The sequence below is a fragment of the Pinus tabuliformis genome, chromosome 7 (genome assembly GCF_031772625.1).
Source record: "Pinus tabuliformis cultivar Carrire ecotype Pingquan chromosome 7, CPIR1, whole genome shotgun sequence".
Classification (NCBI taxonomy): Eukaryota; Viridiplantae; Streptophyta; class Pinopsida; order Pinales; family Pinaceae; genus Pinus; species Pinus tabuliformis.
The window spans coordinates 316,127,339-316,148,286 of NC_142293.1; positions in this window are offsets into that span (position 1 = coordinate 316,127,339).

Consider the following 20,948-nt stretch of genomic DNA (forward strand, 5'->3'; position numbering starts at 1 on the left):
ACATGTTTGTTAACCTCTTCTTACACATTAAATACCTAGTCATAACCATGTCTTCCATATTGTTTAATTCTTATAGACTTGGTCATAGCATGCTCTCAATTGGGACAAGGATTGTTTGGATGAGGAAGATAAGATAGGGATTTTTTTCTTTAATATTGATATTATATTATTATAAATTATAATATTGCATTATTCTTTAAAAATGTTGCATTCTCAAACCTCACATCCATATAAAATAATAAGAATAATCAAAACTTTATATTGATGTAAAATTACAAAAATATATATAGAAAAAGAAATACATTTAAAGTATAAACCTCACATCCATATAAAATAACAAGAATAATGAAAACTTTATTTTGACGTAAAATTACAAAATATATATATAGAAAAATAAATACATCTAAAGTATAATAGGGTTAGAATTTAAATATTTCAAAAGCAAATTTTTATTACTTTTTATTTTTTCATTTTAGATTTTATTTTAAACAAATTGAAATTTTAAAAGAAATTTTTAACATAATTTGAATAAATACCAAATTTAAAAACAAAAATATATATGTTTATTTTTTTATAATTATAATTAAGATGATTTAAATTCAATAAATTTAAAATTAAAATAAATTTAAAAAAAAATACAATTGTTTTATTTTCATTTTTATTAATTAAGCCAACATTTAAATGTTTACACTTATTTATAGACACTATAACATCTCCCCATACTCACATCTATATTATTTTTTAATTGAGTTGACATATAAATGTTAAATGTAAATGTTTATGTTTGCAAACATCTATGTTTGCACATCTCCCTCTATACTAGGTTTTATACTCGAGGGATCAAATTCCTTAACATCTATATTTTTATCATTTAATATTAAGCAAATAATACAAGATATGAAATTAAATCATTAAAAAAATAGATTTAAGAAATTTAATCCTTATCAATATTTTATAAAACCTAATTTAAAATAATACATATTTACTATATTTAAATTAATATTTTAAAATTGTGAAATGAGGTATTAGACTATTCTTACAATTCTATGCGTCTGGGTGGCGAGGGTTTCTGGAGAACTAGGGTTTGAAGCGGAGCAACTGTGAACAGAGGGGTACCAAAGATCAGGGCAGGGGGACGTGCGCCTCTTGCGCTTGATCAGATCAGAGATTGCAGAAAAGGGCGAACAACAGGAATAAAAAATAGAGGGAGCTGACGGTGAAATGACAGTCGAAGAGGGGAGGGGAGAGATCCCCTCCTACAAAAACATAACAGCAGGGGAGTCAAGCAGAAACGGAATGCAAAGCGGCTCAAGGAAAAATAACAGAGATCCTCCGGTATTGGGAGCTCAATGGCAAGCGGGACTAAACGGAAAATGTCTTCCAAGAGCACTGAAAAAACCCAGGTTCGTAATTCCGAATAACAAACTCGAAGATTATAGAAGTTATATGAGAGATCATGCTTTAATTTGCAAGTTCGTAGGGTTTTGGCCGTCTGAGAAGGATCTATCCAAATGGATTCAGCAGAGGTGGAAACCTAAGGGGCATGTAGACTTGAAATTGGGGGCAAAGGGTTTTTTTACAGTTATATTCTCAAATCTGGAAGACAAGGAAAGAGTCTTCGAGGGAGGACCATACTTCATGACCAATGTGGGCCTATTCATGCGGCACTGGGAGGACTGTTATAATCCAGACAAGGAAAAAATGTTAGCAGCTCCCATCTGGATCAGACTGTTCGGACTACCAATGGAGTTTTGGGATCCAGAGATCCTAGAAGGAATAGGTAATACAATCGGAACATTTGTTAAAATAGCAGAGACCACCAAAAGAGGGCGATACACATCCTATGCAAGGATATGTGTATACATGAATATAACAGAGCCACTACCGGAGTTTATTGAGTTAGAATACCATGACGAGGTATGGCAGCAACCCGTGGATTACGAACACATCCCATTTCGCTGTAGGCGATGCCATGAATATGGCCACCTTTTCAAACAATGCCCGTTAAATGCCACAGAGGAATCAATGGAGAAGAAAGCAGAAGAGGAGAAGTCAACAGAGGCAACTGAAGGGACGGAAGAGGGTTTTAAAGAAGTGCCCACAAGAAGAAAACCTGGAAAAGGACCGCCCAGGAAGCAACCACCTGTCAAAACAGTACCACTGGAAAATCAAAACAAGTTTAAGGCTCTCCAAGAAGAGGAAAAGGAAATGGAAAAGGAAGAAAGTGATGAGGAACCCATGGAGCTATTGAAAGAAACAAAAGAACAAGATTCAGTTCAGATAAACATGGAACAAGGAGGGGAAGAGGTGAACATCGATCTGCTCAATGGACAAACTCAAATGGAGGTCGACCTTCAAAAAGACAGAGAAAGTTGTTACAGGGAAAAGTGTCTACACAGAACTGCTTATCCCACTAAGGTGTGATAGCTTCCTTAGAAACAAACAAAGTAAAGCTACTTTCGTTTTTCCTTTATGAAATATAGATGAGAGAAGAATAAAGAAGACCAACCTCTGTCTTGCGCTAATCTCCTAGTTCGATTCCTCTCTCTCTTGATAGTCTTTCGCTACTTGTTCCCTTGCACATCCAGCTTCATAGAATATCTGTAAGATCACAGTAGCATAGCACTATACAAGAACATGGATCTATAATCATAAAAAATCTAGGATCAGATGTAAATTGACCATACAAATGCAGAAAACATAAATGACACAAGAGTATGGAGGAAAACTTGAATAGCTTTTATTGATAAACAAGAAAGAGCCAAGGGAGTTACAACCAGTTGTTCTGACCCAGCATCATCCTCTCAGCAAGGAAGCCCCTCTTCACCTCATACAAAGCTTAGATCACCCAACAATTTGATGTTATCTCAAGAAACCAACAGCAATTCCTTACAATATGCAAAATTCCAGCTTCTGGATCTCTGGGATGAGGGATCCATATATAGATATCTATAAGGGAGATGAGTCAGCTTGTGATTTGATTAGTGTCTTCCCTCTGATAGCTCTTGCTTCCACTTGGAGATTGATGATCTCTTACTCATCCTTGGTCGAATTCAGAGAGGCAAGTGTCACAGGAGAAGTTTCTGGAAGTTTCCATGCCTCTCCACCTCGCGGAATGACACTGCCATTTGTCACCTCTCGCCCGTCGCACCCCATAGAAGGGATTTTTGAAATGCAACGCACCCACACAGTGTATTTAGGTGAGATACAACGCACTTTGCCTATGGAGCAGCTGAAATGATCCTGTTTTGACCAGTTCTTAGCAGTTTTTCATGGAGAACTTCTAGGAGAAGCTGTAATCAGTTGACCTTGTTCCTTTAGGGGTTAGAAAAACACTTTTAGGGACTTAAGAGCCCTTGGTTTATGGACATTTATTGCTTGGGGTTGTAGTTCCCAAAAATGTCTATAACAAAAGTGACGAGGAGTGAATAATGAAAAGACTGCTACAGGAATGGAGGTACCTAGATGAAAGATTTATACCAGAAGAACAAAAGAAATTATACAAAAAGATGTTCCAAAGATACAAGGAAAAGGTAGGAGCACATTCGGCAAGTCAACCAGAGCAAATAGAAGTGCAGGGGTCTCAAAGTATCAGAATGGGCAGTACTGGAAAAGGAGGAAGGAAAAGAGGTCAGCAGCCAATGAGTGAAACTATTCAGATGGTAGGGGAGATGTTGGTTAACTCAGGAAGAGTCATACCTCTCTCAGAGGTATTTCAACAACCAACAAAAATATTAAAATGATAATTACAAGCTGGAATATCAGAGGTCTCAACAGCAAAGGAAAATAGAGATATCTGAGGGATAGGTTGAAAAAAGATAAACCTAGTATAATGATAATTCAAGAAACCAAGATTAGCACTCAGAAAATGGAAGAAATAATGAGAAAATTTAATACTCATTATGAGATAATGGGTCAGGATGCTGCAGGCACAGCAGGAGGGCTAGCAATCCTATGGAATCCTGAGGAAGTTCAATTTGATAATTGGGTTAGCTTCCCTCGAATCCTTTCAGGAACTTTCAGAATGATAGGTTCGTCGGAATGGTTAATCCTTACAGGTGTATATGGGCCGCATTTATCAAGTGAGCGCAGAAGCTTTCTTCAAAATATGAAAACAATTCGAAGGTTGTTCCCAGAGATGCCATGGATAGCAGGGGGAGACTTTAATATGATTACAACCTTAGCAGAAAAATGAGGAGGATTAAGAAGACCAAACCAAGATATGGAAGCCTTCAGCGAGATGATATCGGAGCAAAGACTGGTAGATATTCCCACAATAAATGGGATCCATACATGGAACAACAGAAGAGGGGGCAAAAATCAAATTGCATCGAGACTGGACAGATTTTTAATATCGGAGAAAATTATAAACAGAGATATTTTCTTAGAAACCATGATCCTCCCTACTATAGGTTCAGATCATTGGCCTATCAGACTAGAAATCGACATCAAAACGAGTCCAAAAAGATGTCCCTTCAGGTTCGAAGCGTTCTGGCTTAGGAATCAACAATTCATGCCAAAGGTGGAGGAATGGTGGACCCAGAGCCAACAAAGAGGACGAAGCAAGATGCAGACCTTCCAACTAAAACTAAAAGAGCTCAGAGAAAAAATAAAAAAATGGAATAAAGATGAATTTGGGAACATATTCATGGAGCAGCAGCGATTAGAGCACAAAATGAGAATGTTGCAACAAGAAATTATATCTGAAGGCAGAAGTGAGGAAAGAAGCAGAGAAGAAGGAATACTGATAAGTCAACTTGAAGAACGAAGAAAACAGGAAGAAATATTATGGAAGCAAAAGTCTCGTATAAACTGGCTTCGTGAGGGAGAAAAGAATACAAAGTTTTTCCACCAAGCCATGATCCAGCACAGACAAAGGAATAGAATTTTCTCCATCAAAAATGAGGAAGGGCAACGTATAACTCAGCATGAAGGAATGGAACAGACTCTAGTCAAATACTTTAAAGAAATCCTTACTGAACCTCAAGAGGAAAGAGAAGAAGCTATAGGAAGGGTATGTAATGAAATCCCAAGAATGATCACGAGAGACCAAAACTTAGCCCTGATGAGGGCAGCAACCCTAGAGGAAGTAGAGGAAATAGTGAAAGGGATGAAAAAAATAAAGCCCCAGGCCCGGATGGATTTACAGCGGAATTTTACCAAGCAGGCTGGCACTTCCTAGGGCAAGACATCCTGGAGGTGGTAGAGGAATCACGAAGACATCAGAAGGTATGGCCTGGTCTAAACTCAACTCTTTTATCTCTTATTCCTAAATCTGCTCACTTAGAAACTACCCAAGGATTCTGTCCTATTTCTCTTTGTAATGTAATATATAAAATTATTGCTACTTTAATGGCTAAGAGATTGAAACCAATCCTCTCTAGTATAATCTCCCCGGAACAAACTGGGTTTGTGGAAGGGAGACAAATTCTAGACGGCCTGGTAGTATCTCAGGAAGTGATTCATTCTCTGAAGAAAAAAAAGAAAATGGGAATGATGGTAAAATTGGACCTCTCTAAGGCGTATGACCGTCTAAATTGGAATTACCTCAAAACAATCCTAACGGCATTTGGATTTTGCAATAGATGGGTAAACTGGATTTATGAGATGATTTCCACCCCCAATTTCTCCATTCTCTTAAATGGGTCACCAACCTCAATATTCAATGCCACAAGAGGACTGTGACAGGGAGATCCTTTATCCCCATTCTTGTTCATAATTGCAGTAGAAGGTCTGGGACGTTATCTCAAAAAAAAATTGAGGGAAGGAAAAATCAAAGGACTGAGGCCATGGGGAAACAACTTACCTATTACTCATCAACAGTTCGTTGATGACATTATGCTTTTTTGTGCTGGTTCATTAAGAGAAGTTGAGTGAAACGGATTCTAGACCTTTTCATGGAAGCTTCAGGAATGGAAATTAATAGGGAGAAATCATGCACTTTCCTCTTCAACACGCCAGAAGCAGTCAAAACCCACCTGACCAGAACTCTGGGATTCCGATCTGGAGAATTACCTATAAAATACCTTGGAAATCAATTAGCTTTACACCCTTTAAGGATAAAAAATTGGCATCAAACTATGGAGAAACTCAAGAACAGACTGGCAAACGAGTCCTTCCGATCGCTGAAAATAGCAGGAAGACTAGTGCTCCTTAAATCAATTCTTCAAGCAATTCCTATTTATCCTCTATCGACAATGGTGGCCCCCAAAGGAGTATGTACAAAAATGATAGAAATATTTAGAAAATTCATCTAGGGAGGTCCAAAACAGCAAAAGAAATGAGCCTTAATATCGTGGAAAGGCTTAACAAAGCATAAGGAAGAAGGGGGCCTAGGTCTTAGGGATCCAGGTACTGTGAACATAATTCTAGGAGCGGAGCTATGGTGGAGATGGTTGAGGGGAGGAGAAGATCTATGGAAAAATATTTGGACCCAAAAAAATTCTATGCCCACAACTGCTGAAGACATTCTTAGATTGGAGGAAGTTCCAAGAGGTACAACTATATGGGATCTGGCCAGTCAAAATAGAGACATTATAGACAGGCATGCTTTTTGGAAAATACGGAACGGAAATACAACTAAATTTTGGGAGGAAGCTTGACTGCAAAGAGAAAGGATGATAGGGATACAAGCCCTACAAAATACATATCAAAAGGCTATAGCAGAGGGGTTACATTATGTTAATGAATATTGGAAAGAAGAAAGGCAAGATGAAACCTGGCAAGTTTGGAAGAATCCAGAAGAATGGGATAGCAACATAGACCCTGATTAGAAAGTGCTACTTGTAAAAGAAATGGAATCAAGAAGGATCAAAATTAGAATAGGCCCGGATATACTTCGATGGGGCAGGTCCACAAAGGGAACTTTCATGGTAAAGGAAGCCTACTATCTAACCACTCGTCAGGAACAAGAAGAGGAAGCACCAGTGTGGAAACAAATATGGAAGAACAACTGGTGGCCAAAGGTAACTTTGTTCGCATGGCTAGTAGGAAAAGGAAGAATCCTGACTTGGGACCAGATACAGAAGAGAGGATTCTATGGACCTCCTAGATGTAGCCTTTGCAAACGGGACATAGAAACGCAGGAACACCTCTTGAACTCATGCCCTATTGCCCAGCAGCAATGGGAAGAAGTTAGGAACCTCTTTGGAAAATCAAACAGGGATCCCCTCGACATCAAACAAACCATCCTCCAGTGGGGAAAAGGTCAATTCTCAAGTCCGGTGGTTAGAAGAGCTTGGAGTCTAGCAATGGGATTTAATATATGGCTAATATGGAAAAAGAGAAATCAAAGAATATTTCAAGACAAAGCCAACCCTCCTGAAATGATATGGAAGCGAAACCAAAATCTCATAAGAGAAACCATTCTAGCGGAGACCTGGGAGGAAGAGGACTGGAAAACAACTCCAGAGGAGGGTTGAATCTTAGCCAGTCTAAATCTGGAGTATGGCATGGTTTATCCTCAAATGAGAAGAAACCAGATCATCTAGAACCAGAGCCCATCCAAGTTCAAATACCCTCGAGCAAACTTCATCAAACTAAATTTTTATGGGGCTTCTAAAGGAAACCCAGGACCAGCAGGATTCAGAGGCATCTTCAGAGACAATCAAGGACGAACCAGATGGATTTGTGCGGATCGGGGTGGCATAATGAGTAATAATGAAGTTGCATTGATGGTAGTTTACCAAGGCATTAGAATAGCTATAAGAAATGGATACACACAGCTGGAGATTAAAGGAGACTTGCAGTTAGTTATATAGATTCTTAGGAAACTGAATAACAGAAAGGATTGGGAACAGGTAGCAAAGAGCTGGAGAACGGCAGGACTAATACAGGACCTAGCAGACATAATGAAACGCATAGACTACAAAATATTTAAACATGTTAGAAGGGATGGTAGCAAAGCAGCAGACTTCCTAGCTAATTGGGGATGCAATGAACAGGATGGAAAGGTAGATAGTATATGGCCAACTCAAATGGACAAGCCACGATGGGAGACCCTCTCTTTAATCATTACCCAGGATGACAATGAGAATACAACTTCATGATAAAAGCTACAGATGACCCCCGATCGGGGTGGAAGAGGTGGCGACGTGCCGCAACATAATGGAGGCAGGAAGGTGGCAATGCAAGCCACCACGAAACAACATAATTAGATAGGACGATGTGACGGTTTGCAGGTTCGGCAGAAGCCCAAGGAATAGAGGTGACAGAGTAATGAAGGAGGAAGGTGGCAAGAATGGTGGTGATCAAATGATGAAGGAAGGTGGTAAGGCCGGTGGCGATCAAACGATGGGGTGTCGAGTAGCTGGCACAGGAGTAATAAGGGTAGGAGAGGGCGATCATAAGGACAGCATGCGCCAAAGAAAGGAGAAGCAGGGATTTAAAGGCTAGGTGGCACGATCTGCAACCTGCCTTGGGAGCAGGAACGTATACGTGAATCAATCCACTGCCTACACTGAGATTATAGGCAGGAGTACAGAAGCAGAAAGAGGTTTAACAATTGCAGAAGACCGTCGAAAGGAGAAGAAAATGGAGCTCACCTATTTTAATATTAGTCAGAAGAAAAAGTGTGAGAGCATGGGGAAGGCAGAGACCAACACGAGCAAGGGAGGAAGCCGGACACGTCAGGATAGAACCATGCAAGGAAAGTGGGTGGACATAGAATAGGGCTAGGTGGAAACAGAAGAATTTTCACCAAATTCACTCAAGGAAAGGAGGAGTAGGAAAAGTCAGAAACCCTGTCAGAGACTAGCAAGAGGAGAAAACGACCTTGGAAAAGAAAACTCGAGGGCCTAGAGGTGAGGAATTTACAGGGAATATATCCTTTGAAGTTGGACAAGGAAGCAGGACAGCTTCTTGGAACAAACCCACGCGCCCAGGTCGAGGAAGAGGATGCAGGGGCAGAGGTAGAGGTCGTGAACTTGACAGACAGGAACAGAGACCAGCATCTCCAGTTGGCCAGAGACATGGCCGGAAAACTATGAAGCATATGGTACAAGAAGCCGAAAAAGCTTACAATGAAGGCACCAACGCTGATATCCGCAGGATAATCCAAGAACTAGAGGCCAATGCACTGCAGGAGGACTCAGAACCAGAGATGGAGGACTGGGGTAACTTGATTCCGGACCCGGGTAACACCAGGGGACGCCTGTCTCTTTACAAGCAGGCCCTTCATGTATACTGGGTATTAAAGAGATTACTGGAAAAAGCTATGGAAGAAGTCAAAATGGAAATGTCAGAGATGGCTCAGGGCATCCCAAACTTAAGGAGAGAAATGAATAACCTCCAGATCACTCTGCTCATGTAGAACAACAAGTTAGATGGGATTCAACAACAACTGAAGAAGATAGTTCCAGTAGCAAAAGATGAAGACATCTCTCCTGAACATGCGGTAGAGTAATCCTTCAAGTTGTGCTCATGGTTTCCTTGATAGATAGTCAAGAAGTAGCTCTCCTTTTTGTTTTATAGTCTCTAATGTTGATAAGAAATCAGATAAGCATTTTTGGAAGTATAGTTCATCTGGCATGGATAGATAGACTTATTCTTTTTTGCTACTGGTCAGCTTATAAAGACTTAAGGTGGCCAATAGACTCGGTTTCCCTCCAGGGCGGGTTGAGGCCACCAATAGCTTGTACTTATTTTAACCTGGTTCAATAGAAAATTAAAGGTCCTACTTTAGCTTACAAAAGAAAAATTAATATTTTAAAATAATATATGATTGAATCAAATAATATAATATTTTAATTATTTAATTAAAAAAATTACTAATTATTAATTAAATATTATTTTTCCCCTGATGTGCGTGATCTTCATGCAATAGAGGGGGCCTTGGGATCCCTACCATCAGCTAGTTGTTCGCCGTGCATGGTTTAATGTGACAGGATGGGGTCTCTTGGCCCGTCAATGGAAGTCTCAAGAGAGAGGGAGGTTTTAGTGCTTTCTCTGGAGGAGGAAGACCTTAGTGTGTATGTGGCATGTGATGAGAACAAATGGGGAGGAGAAGGGTAATGGTTATATTCATTGGTCAGGTTTTTGGCATAAGACGAAAGGTCGAGTGGTAAGCTGCCAATGGTTGCAATCATCCTATGTGTTTGGTTTTGTGTCCAAGTATTCGTTTGGGATCCAAGGATGCCACAAGTAGAGAAATTTGTGTGGATAGTTGTCTACATCTTCTTTGGTATCTAACATCTCCACCTGTTGGTTTCCCGTATGCTGCATCAGTAGAAATTCGCCATCCAGCAATTTCGGGTAATGATCTATCACCTGGTCTAGTGTCAGTAGGTTGTTTTCAATTTATGCTCTATTGTTAGTTTTTGGATTATCAATCAAGGGGAATGGTGCCTTTGTTATGCCAAGCCAGACAGCTGCTTGATGAGGAAGTTTGTGCTCTATGTGAGTTATTATGGGTATTAGACGGGTGGGGAGGTAGTTAGTGTAATATTCCTAGCATCTATGCCCCTTGTGAGGAGAACTATGTGCCTTCAAGTTTCCATTGGTGAGCACTTGTATCTCGCCCCTGTGATAGTAGTCTCACCTGGTCTAGGGGTTGTTGTGAATTGGGGTCTTGGGGGGAAGAGGAATAGAGCCTGTGTATGTTATGAGGGTGGGAGTGTCAAGGCTAAAGATCTCCTGCAGCTTGAGGGGCCTACATTATTGAATTGTGTCCATTATACTCTCTCGTCATTGTGATTAGATGTATGTGAGAGGTTGAGTCATCTTTGTGGTGTTGGGTGGTCAAGGGTGGCCTAGAATTGGTCGAGTGATTCCCATCACCTGATTCTAGGAAGATGTGCAATTTTGTGGTGGGTGGAAGGTACTGGGCAAGGAAGTGGTGAGTGTCAATACCTATGGGAGTGTGGTGTTGTTCTACTTGCAAGTATGTAAAGATAGTGAGGAAGACCCCGACGAGGGGGTAGCTAGTGTGGGCATACCAATAATAGAGGTGGTGGTTACTCTTCCTCCAGTAAGGCACATTTAGCTAGCTTGGATAGAGAGGAGGAGCTCTCTCAAATTCCTGTGATGCCCCTCGACTAAGTATTTCAGGCCACCTCCTTAGACTCCATTTCTGAAAAACTGAGAATGATCTAGGCCAACCTATACATCCTCTGGGACCATAGATACAAGGACCACAACGATAATGTTGCCTATTGGAACGACATTCAATTTACCCAAGAGGAAATTTTGGAGCAATTAGTACATTTCCGTCGAAGCCAACAGAATTCATGATCGTCTGCGTGAGAATTAAGATCGAATGGAGCACATTGAATTTCACTAGCATGACTAGAAAATTCAAAGGGAGCATCCAGCTGATGCATATACGCATCCATTGCGTCTACCACCCTGAAATGAATGTGATAGGTTGTGTCTTAATTTTATCATTTTTTTGGCTTGTATGGCTGAGAAGCCCTCCGAAAATAAGGTGCAAATTGAGAAATCTTATGTTGTATATTCCAGCTCTCCTCACTAACAAATCTAGTTGGACCGAGGTAAGAGGAGATGATGACAATCAATATGTACTTATTTTATCATCAGTAATATAAAATTGGTGCTTTGATCAACAAAAAATAATTAAATATCATTTTTATTTCATCATAATATATTAAAAATTAATTAAGAAATCTCTATTATAAAAACAAAATATAAATTGCAAAATAATATTTTATATTTTATAGATTATTTAATTAATTCTAAATAAGGTTATACCTTTGGGGAAAAGGAGGAGATCATCTTGAAGAATAAGGATAATATTAAAATATTATTACTTCCAAATTTAAGGATAAGTTGTGGTACAATAAGGAGTTAGAGAGAGAAAGGAAGCTAAGGTATTACATGGAAGTGATCAACCCCAATCTCAAATACCATAATTATCATTTTTTCTTGATCAATGCTAAGAATAAATTGAACATTATCAAATAAGAACTAATTCTTACAAGCTTCAAAGTCAAATTGAACATTGTTTAATTCCCAAAACACCTTGGGACAAAAGAGTTTCTCACATTTGCAATACTAAGAGGGTTGGAGATGAAAAGTTTTTTTTCTTAGATTGTCTCTCTCTTACTACCATGTGTTCTAATTTTCAAAATCTTTACCACACTATCAACCTTCTTGATTGTTAAGTCAATAACACTGCATTGACCTAGTAATGCTTCTCTCCCTTCTTTTTTGTCATAGAAATATAATGTTTAAAAACATCAAGTAATATATTACTTTCTTAAGGTTCGATAGACCATATTAGTCTTAGTGGATGTTAATCATTATCATCATCACCAATATATTATTATTAAAAATAAATTAATTAATTAAAATAAATTTCCTTCTTTAACTATTGAGATATTTTTGAATATGAGTGAATTTTGTGTAATCATTTATTTATATAATAATATAAATACTTATAATTAAAAATAATTTCAAAATATTCAGAATTTTCATATATTTATTTATATTTTAATATACATTTTTTAATTTAATTTTAATTAAAATTAAATATTTTTATTAAAATGTCAATTTAATTTTATTTTTTAAATACACCACTAATATTTATTATTGTAATTTTTTTATGTTAAAGGTATATTCTCCTTTAAAAAAAATTATTTCATGCATATATTCAAAATGCATGATTTTCATTTGTTATAAATATTTTCATTTCCCAAAAAAAAAACTATAATTTTATTGCAACTTAAAAATGGAACAAAATTTTTGTAAATGCTTGAAAGAATTTGATATATGTAAGACCAGAGTCTTGTGAGAGCAAATAACAACCTCTCAGCTCTAAAAATAAAATAATACAAAAGAGAAGTTAAGTGTTATAATAGTCACTTAACTTGTCTTTCTTTCCTTTCTTTCTTTGGACCTTCTACCAGACCCCTGTAGATAAGTCAATATGAACAATTTCCAACTCAAAAACAATCACCATAGGGGTTGTTTCTTTATCAAAATCCAAACTTTATGATACATGGACTCTCTTTTTTCCCACCAACCCATCCTATTTGTGTGCCACAATTCCTGTGTGTTCAAATGCATGGATTGGTTCTATTTCTTGTACATTCTACATAAGTTGTGCATGTTCATCAAGATTTTAAGTGTTCATAGCATATTGTATTGGAGGGTCCTCCTTGATTTACTCTTCTTCGTCCTCCTAAAAAGTGGGATCAAAAGGCTACCAGCCTTTTGTTTTCTAAGCCTACCTATTTTTCATTTTTTGGGGTTTTTTAGCTTGTGGACAATAATACTATAAATATCCTATTTGAAAGCACGTACGAAATCTAACGGTTATGTTTTCATAATCCAAAGTTTGGATCCATTTTTGAAGAATCAAATTCTGAAAACCGTGGAGTGATGAAGATTCATTCTTATCCCCTAAATCAAGGCCCTTCTTGCATGATCCGAATTGGATCCTTGAAAATTTTCAGAGTTTCTATGACTATTTCAAACTATGTCAAACTCCAAAATCTTGTGAATAAAGAGCTATCAGGAAGGACCTCTAGATAGTCGTAGTTATAGCCAGCATGGAACAACGAGGACCCTCGGTCAAAGGGCACTGACTGTTGGCACATGGAGACTGTGCAGTGGCGCAAACTAGAAAATAGGGAGTCCACATCAGAAAATAGAGGTCCTTTCTTGATGCACGATTAGTGCAAATCACACATCGTAGGATAAAAACCTTAGAGAAGGAAAAGCCCCGACACTTGGTCATGTGAAAAACAGGGAAAACCATGGGAAAAGTGCTAAAACCGACAGGCGGGTCCCGTGCTCCAAAACCGGCAGAATATCGGAGGCATTTCGGGCGGTAAGCAGGTTTGGCAGAGGACCGAGCAATGCCATACATTGAATGATGCGTGTCCGGCGGATGAGAGAGAAAACCGCTCTCATCGTAGGGTAACGGTCAAGCAACTCACCCGTGCGATAAAAGCGATGACCGTAGGATCTGGAGGCCCCAGATCAACGGTGGAGATTGCACCCGATGGAGGATTGGATTTGACAGAAGAATAGGCTGAGGCATATGAAATTTGGGGTCTGACGTGACCGATGAGCTGACGGATGAATCATTTCATGGAATAACCGAAATAACAACCGTTCGAGGAAAAGCTGGCGCCCAGTTTGTAAGAAGAAAAGTGGCCACCTCTCTATGAAACGTTACATAGTGGCGATGACATAGAAGCAGGGAATTCCAGTAGACAGAGGCAGGCGATCCGAAGAGCCGGAAGAGGAAGCGAATAGTCAAGGGACAGATTGGCTTTAACACATGAACAGATAGAGGAGGCAGAATAGAGAATGAAGCAAGAAGTAGAGAACAAAGAAGTCGAGCTGACCGGCAGAGCTAAGGTAGCATAGAGCAGACAGAACCGAGAAGGCTTGAGAGGTTCAAGCAATCCCTGTGAGGATATATGTTGGGAACTGAGTACCAAATTAGACTCATCCCATTATGACCAGCTGAGGTTGAGACTTGGTAAGGGGGAGTCTATGTACTCTAGTGGCTTGGGGAATCCAAGTGCCACCCTACTAAGCATCATCTGTTACAAGAGACTCAAATTGAGCTCCTCATTGTAAAAACTATGCTTAAAGACACAATAAAAAAAGGCCAACACTAAAAGCTAGACCAAGAGACGTAGCCCAGGAGGATTGGGTGAACTCCTTATTAAATTGTTGTGTTTTTGCATTTTCTTGTTGTGTTTCTCTTACTGTTTTCCAATGCCTGTGTATTTTTCAATCTTATTGATTCGTTGCTTAAAATAACATAGGCACACCAGCACATGAGTTTGTAATACCTACATTAATTAACTAAGATCATACATAAGTGATTTTCAAATCAAGTGGTATCAGATCTATACGTTGTTAAGGTTAGACAAGCTTGTTCTTGATTTAGCTGTTGAATACTAACTAGATCAAAGCTCAAATTAGGAGAAGGAGATTTGGTCGAAACTAATCGTGAGATCGGAAGAGTCTATCCTCAAAAGACAATGTCGGAGGAAGGTTTTGTGGGGCCAGACCCTCAATTTATAGATAGATTCCTGGCCATAAGGTCCATGGTAGAGGAAATGTATAAGGATTTTAGAAAACATAAAGATGAAGACTCATTAGGCTCCAAACAAGATAAAGGAGAAGAAGAGTCTCTCCTCCATGACCACTCGAAAGGAAAGAGGAAAGAAGAAAGCTTTCTCACACCTCCTAATAGCCCTAAACATAAAAAGAAGACATATTTGATTAAACTAGATGTTAAAATTGATTTACCAATATATGATGGAGAGTTGAATGCAGAAAAGTTGGACAATTGGATAAGAAAAATTGATGTTTATTACAGAGTGCAGAGTATCGATTCATACAAGAGCAAGATTTAGCTGGCTAACCTACACCTTAGCGGCACTGCCTTGGTTTGGTGGGAAGGCAGGACCCAACCTGACATGAAGAGACATGGTAAGAATCTTTTTGTCTGGAGTGAATTTTTTTCTGCAATAAAAAAGTAGTTCTATCCATTGGCCTACATGTGGCAAGACATGATGAGTTGGAAAACTCTTCGTCAGTTGAAAGGGAAAAGTGTACAAGGTTACACCCAAGGATTTAGGAAGAGAGCTTTGATTCTAGGAATCTCATTAGACTCACCTGAGACTCTGTTGAAGTACATCGGTGATCTACACAGCTACATGAGGCACAGTATCCTCATGTTTAATCCCACTAGTATAGATGAGGTATTTGTTCAAGCTACACATCTAGAAGCTAGAGGAAAAAATGGAAACCCAAAAGTTAGGGGATCATCCCAACCCATTGCAAGCAAGAATAAGGAGAAAAGAAAACAAAAATGGAAAGCAAGGAAGGCCAATACTGCACAGAAAAGCAATTCTTCGTGCACACACTGTAAGAAGGATGGGCAGGATGATGAGCACTATAGGATTCTGCATCCAGAACTAAGACCTAAGAAGTTCGAGGGCAAGAAGAAGAAGACTGCTGCAGCTATTCAGAAAGATTTCGGGTCTGACTCAGGAGATGAAACAACCATTGCAACCACAGGTATAAAAGGTAAGAATTCTAAAGAATCTACTAGTAATTCTACACAATCTACTATTGATGAAGAAAATGAGAGAAAAATACATGAGCTTTTCCATATTCGAGTTATTTCCAAACATCAAAAGATTAATACTTTGTTTGATAGTGGCTCACAAGTAAATTTAATTTCTAAAGAAATTGTAAAGAAGTTGGGATTATTGACTACACCTCACAAGAAACCATACCCTTTAGGATGGTTAAGTGATAAAGCATAACTACAAGTGACTAAACAATGCAAACTCAAGTTTTCGTTTGGGTCAGCATTTGTAGATGAGGTTGAGTTAGACATAATTCCTTTGGATATATGTGGAATTGTTTTAAGAAGTCCTTACTTGTATGACAGAAAAGCTATTTTCTATAGAGCTGAGAACAAGTATCTACTCGTTAAAGATGGAATCAAATACTTTGTAAGAGCTCATAAGCTCAAGAATAATTACACTCTCATAAACTCAGGGTAGATGAAATGAATGTTAAATTCATGCAAACAATTTTTACTGATGGTTGTAAAGGAAAAGAAACTTGATAAAAACTAATGTATTTGAGGGTTGTGATGCTAAACAGCACGCTGATTTAGAAAAAGTTGTTTCAGACTATGATATCTTGTTTCAAGAATCTAAAGGTATGCCACCCAAAAAGGAAATAGTGCATGAAATTAATTTGCAGCAAGATGCTCCATTGCCTAACATTGGAATGTACAGGTTGTCCTCTTTAGAGAATGTAGAAATCAAGAAGTAGGTGCAGGAGTTGCTCGAGATGGGGTTCATCAGACCTAGCACATCACCATGTGGATCTCCAAACATTTTGGTGAGAAAGAAAGATGGCTCGTGGATAATGTGCATTGATTACCGAGCACTGAATAAGATAAAAATAAAAAATTGTTATCCCCTTCCTCTCATAGATGATCTATTAGATCAATTGAAATAAGTTGTTTATTTTTCCAAGTTAGACTTGCATAGTGGACATCATCAGGTCAGAGTTGCAGAACAAGATGCATGGAAGACTGCTTTCAAAACAAAGAAAGGATTGCATGAGTGGTTGGTTATGCCTTTTGGCTTAACTAATGCTCCTACTACTTTCATGAGAATAATGAATGATGTACTCAGACCTTTTCTTGATGATTTTCTAATCTTAAATCTGGATGACATTCTGATATTTAGCAAAACATGGGAAGAACATTTAAAGCATGTTAAGCCTAGATGTTTTGAAAAGAGAACAACTTTATGTTAAACTCTCAAAATTTGAATTTGGCAAAACATCTTTAAATTATTTGGGACATATAGTAGGGGGTAGTGAATTGAAGATAGATCCCTCTAAGGTGGTAGTCACTGTAAACTGGCCTAAACCCAAATCTGCTACAGAAGTTAGGAGCTTCTTAGGAGCAGCACAATATTGGAGAAAGTTCATTTCTAAATTTTCCTTAATTGCAGCTCTCTTACATGCTTTAACAGGATTGAACAAGGTGTTTCAGTGGGAAGGCAAACAACAGAAAGCCTTTGACACCTTGAAAGAAAAGATTAGTACAGCACCAATACTAGCACTGCCAGATCTTCAAAGACCCTTTGAGATCCAAACGGATGCCAGTGATTATGCCATGGGAGCAGTGTTGATATAGCATGGTAAACCCATATGTTATCATTTTGAGACATTTAATTCTACAGTAGTTAACTATCCCACATATGATAAAGAATTGTATGCATTAGTACAGAGTGTGAAAAAGTGGAAACATTACTTAATGGGAAAGGAGACAGTAATACATACTAATCATCAACCACTTCAATATCTACACTCCCAAACTAAGTTGCAGCAATCGAGACACTATATATGGATGGGTTTTCTACAACAGTTTCATTTAGTCATCAGATATAAAAAGGGAATACACAATAAAGTTACAGATATGTTATCTAGACCCATTATAAATGCATCCACTATACTTAAGCATAATTCTGTGTTACATGAGAGCTACATTGAACAATATGCTCAAGATATAGAATTTAAAGATGTATATGCAACTTTAAGTCAAGGCAAATGAGTAGAAGAATTGGATTATCATAATAAGGACTGACTCTTATATCATTGTGGGAAGCTATGCATTCCATAAACTGAGAGAGTAAAGATAATTCGAGAAGCACACACTTCTCTAATATCAAGTCACTTTGGGGTAAGTAAAACAGTTGCACAACTGCAAAGGTTTTGTTATTGGCCAAAAATGAATGAGACGGTTTCTAGATATGTAAGAGGGTGTACTATATGTGCTAAAAGCAAGGCCAGCAATAGAAAACTAGGCTTGTACACTCCATTACCAGTTCCTTCTCATCCTTGGGAAAGTGTTTCCATGGACTTTGTTGGAGGACTACCCAAATCTAGGAAAGGTCATGATTATCTATATGTTGTTGTGGATAGGTTCATCAAAATGTGTATTTTGATACCTTGTAATAAATAGATTATAGCTGAACAAACTGCAAAATTGTTCTTTCAACATGTATGGGTTCATTTTGGATTACCCACTTCCATTATATGTAATCGAGACACTTGATTTGTGGGAAAGTTTTTGGTCAAGTCTATGGGAACTGATGGACACCAAACTGAAGAAAAGCATAGCTTTCCATCCATAAACCGATGGCTAGATAGAAGTAGTAAACAGGACAGTGATCCAATTACTCAGGGGATATTGCAGCAAGCATCCTAAGCTTTGGGATGAACATTTGTGTTATGTGCAGCATGCGTACAACTGAGCCAAAAATTCTTCCACACAGTGATCTCCTTTTGAGACCTGTTTTGGTTTCACACCAAGGTCTCCCTTGGGTTTTGTCTTTGGTAAGGACACAACAATTGAGGGACACAGCAAATTGGACAGGGCAACTAGGTTCATTGAACAAATCCAAGAGATCCACAAGGCAGTACAGGAACAGCTGGAAAAGAGCCAGGCCAAATACAAGGTAAGGCATGACAAGCATTGGATGGAGCATAGTTTCCAAGTTGGTGATCAAGTCTGGCTGTATATCAGTGAGGACAGGATGCAAGGTGAAGGTAAAAAGCTAAAGCCTATCAGGTATGGACCTTTCAAAGTACTTGAGAAAATTGGTGAGAATGCTTTTCGCCTTGATCTACCAGCTTACATGCACATCTACTCAGTCATAAATGCAGATAGCTTGAGATTTTTTGAACCTTCACTAATTGAGGATCCCGAAGAGTAGAGTCAATTGCCTTCTATTGATGACTTGCTACTTGAATATCTTAATGAATTGCAGGAAGACACAGTTCTGGACAGAAAGGTGAGAACGACGCACAGGGGAGATGTTAAGTACCTTAGAATTGGGCTCAGGGGTTCGAAGCCAAGCAGTGCAAAATGGATAGAGATTGGGCAGGTGAGAAAGTTGTATCCTCACTCAGTCAATGCTTGAAAACCAACTTTTGGTGGTCCAAAAGCTCTTTCAGTGGGAAGGCCATGATCCGAATTGGATCCTTGAAACTTATCAAAGTTTCTATGACTATTTCAAACTATGTCAAATGCCAAAATCTTGTGAATAACGAGCTATCAGGAAGGACCTATGGATAGTGGCAGTTGTATCCAACACGGAACAACGAGGACCCTCAGTCAAAGCATGCTGATCGTTGGCCCATGGAGACCATGCAGTGGTGCAAAATATCAAATAGGGAGTCTATATCAGAAAACAGAGGCTGTTTCTAATGTGTGATCATGCTTTCGTAGGATAAAAACCTCATAGAAGGAAAATACCCAGCCCCTGGTCATGTGAAAAACAGGAAAAACTGTGGGAAAAGCGTTAAAACTAACAGGCGGGTCCCATGTTCCAAAACCGGCAAAATATCAGAGGCATTTCAGGTAGTAAGTGGGTTTGGCAGAGGACCGAGTGATGCCATACATTGAATGACGCGTGTCCGGTGGATGAGAGAGAAAACCGCTCTCATCACAGGGTAACAGTCAAGCAACTCACCCGTGCAATAAAAGAGATGACCATAGGATCTGGAGGCTCCAAAACAACAGTGGAGATTGCACTCGATGGAGGACCGGATTTGACAGAAGAATAAGCTAAGGCATATGAAATTTGGGGTCCGATGTGACTGATGAGCTGGAAGATGAATCATTTCGTGGAATAACTGAAATAGCGACCGTTCGGGGAAAAGCTGGTGCCTAGTTCATAAGGAGACAAGTGGCCACCTCTCTATGAAACGTTACATAGTGGCGATGACACAGAAGTAGGGAATTCCAGTGGATAGAGGTAGGCGATTTGAAGAGACCGAAGAGGAAGTGAACAGTCAAGGGACGGATTGGCTTTAAGCCACGAATAGACAGAAGAGAAGAGACGGAGGAGGTAGAATAGAGAGTGAAGTAAGAAGAAGAGAACAGAGAAGTCGAGCTGACCGGTAGAGCAAAGGCAGCATCGAACAAATAGAACCAAGAAGGCTAGAGAGGTTCAAGCAATCCCTATGAGGATATCTATCAGGAACTGAGTACCAAATTGGACTCATCCCATTAAGACCAGTTGAGGTCGAGACTTGGAAAGGGGGAGTCTGTGTACTCTAGTGGCTTGGGGAATCCAAGTGCCACCCTACTAAGCATCATCTGTTATAGGAGACTCAAATTGAGCTCCTCATTGTAAAAAATCTGCTTAAAGACACAATAAGAAAAAGCCACCACTGAAAGCTGGACTAGGAGATGTAGCCCAGGAGGATTAGGTGAACTCCTTATTAAATTGTTGTGTTTTTGCATTTGCTTGCTGTGTTTCTCTTACTGTTTTCCAATGCTTATGTATTTCACAATCTTATTGATTCGTTGCTTAAAATAACATAGGCACACCATCACGAGTCTATAATGCCTACATTAATTAACTGAGATCATACATAAGTGATTTCAAATCATTACAAGAGTTTCTTTATATATTCTTGGG